Raw genomic sequence first — 2,500 nt, 5'->3', positions numbered from 1 at the left:
AGAGAGAGAGAGAGAGAGAGAGAGAGAGAGAGAGAGAGAGAGAGAGAGAGAGAGAGAGAGAGAGAAAAGGGAGTTGTTTCATGCTTTTAGGAAATTCCCATAAAAGAACCAGCATTCTTTTATTCCCCCAAGTATCCCTTTGAAAATACCTTCTCATAGTAAATTGCGACTCGTTTTTACCCCATTGTTCAAAGGCGTCAGTTCTGGACCAGCTAAAAAATGCTATTCAAGAAATATATTTTTACTGTGAGCATGCTAGATAGAACAAAATAATGAAGATCTTTCCTGAATTGCGTGGTCAACAAGAAATTTACTCTGAGTTGTACTCTTAGATCATTTCACATTATCAGTTTTCAGCTATTTCATAGTGTGGGTTGGAGTGTATATAAATTAAGCCGTATCTAGTCCACTGCAGGACAAAGACCTCAGACATGTCAATTGCTGTCCAGGGTTTGCTCAGTTTTCATCATTACGTTGGCCAGTGCGGATTGGCGTTAGTGGGAGATTTTAATTAGATTGCTCACAAGAAACCAACTTATTATGGGTGGCCCTGTGTATCACTGTTTTGTCTACCATGATGATAAGCAGACCCTATCACCAACAACAAATGCAGCTGTTTCTAGTCAATTGTAGGACATAGGCCTCAGACATGTCAATTCATGCCTATATTTTGGTCAGTTTTCATCACCGGTTAGCCAGACCGGATTGGTGATTGGAGATTTTGGTCTAATTGCTCGTAGCAAACCAGCCTAGTATGGGTGGCCCTAACTAGTATACTTTTGATGATCTTACCGACACACAAATCCTACCACCACACACGCATATGCACACACACACGCATATATATATATATATATATATATATATATATATATATATATATATATATATATATATATATATATATATATATATATACATATATATACTGTATATATACATATATATATATATATATATATATATATATATATATATATATATATATATATATATATATATATATATATATATATAAATATATATATATATATATATATATATATATATATAGATATATATATATATATATATATATATATATATATATATATATATATATATATATATATATATATATATATATATATATATCTACACACACACACACACACACATATATATATATATATATATATATATATATATATATATATATATATATATATATATATATATATATATATATATATATATATATATATATATATACACACACACATATATATATATATATATATATATATATATATATATATATACATATATATATATATATATATATATATATATATATATATATATATATATATATATATATATATATATATATATAATTTTCTGAAAGATTCTAAGCATAGTGGACTCAAATTTCTGAGGGGCACATCGTTATAAAAATTTCTTATTCTTTTGAGAATTCTTTCTTTGTGATTCATAATTAATGAAGTATGAAATCTTTACATAAATCGGCACTCATGTTTTAGCCAAAATCGTGAAATGTTAGTTTTTTTTTTTTTTTACCTAAACTAAAAGAATAAGAAAAGAATAATTGGCTAACAAAAACTATTATATGAAACAGAAATGATTAGCAGCTAGGAGCCAGCGATATCATAGGCTAGGATTTTGTAATAGGGCATAAACTACATACAAATAATATTGGTCAGATACAGTCAAAAAAGAAAAACAACAGGATTTTGTAACAAGAAAACACAGAATCTCTTAAAATGAAACTCCATTTCTCTCCGAAAGAACATCTGATATTTCTTCTGTAGAAGAAATAAAAAATAAATGTTGAACCGTTATCTTTTTGTTTTCGTTTTCCTAGTGTTTGACATTAGAACACCTGTCTTGTTTTATTTTTTTTTTCTATGTGATAAGTTGTTGACAGAGACTGCAGACAGATTTAGTATTCTACATATTGCAATAGGAATTTACACTTCCTTTTTATATAGTTTTATTCTTGCGTGATATAATTCTGAGGACATATTTGGTGCACAAAAGGCAAGCGTTGAATGCTCATTCATTCTACAAACATTTTGGCTAACTATTGAAATTATTTGTTTTCAGAAATCAGTTAGTATTCTAGAAGCCCGTTCGAGATAAATGCAAATCCTGCAGGTCAGCTGCAATCAGAGGGTGTTGGGTGTGCAGGAATGTAGTCGAAGCCAGATCCGCTATTTTCAGTCAGAGAAAGGCCCTGAATATCTGAAAGCGAAAACAAAGACTTCCTATACGTAAAGCCATTCGTTTAGTTCCAAAGGAAATGCGAACTGATTTTAATCTGCAATTTAGTCAAAAACATTAAATTGTTTTTAGAATAATCTTTTCGTTTATTTTACAGCCTACTGATGCCATCTAATGAAACAAATTTCTTGACTGGTTTCTTTTTTTCTTCCTGTTTCATCACTTATTCTGAGGGATAATGTAACAAGGAAATATACAAATAATAAATATATTCTTT

This window comes from Palaemon carinicauda, unplaced genomic scaffold (genome assembly GCF_036898095.1).
Source record: "Palaemon carinicauda isolate YSFRI2023 unplaced genomic scaffold, ASM3689809v2 scaffold654, whole genome shotgun sequence".
Lineage (NCBI taxonomy): Eukaryota > Metazoa > Arthropoda > Malacostraca > Decapoda > Palaemonidae > Palaemon > Palaemon carinicauda.
Note: the sequence above shows the minus strand (reverse complement) of the source record.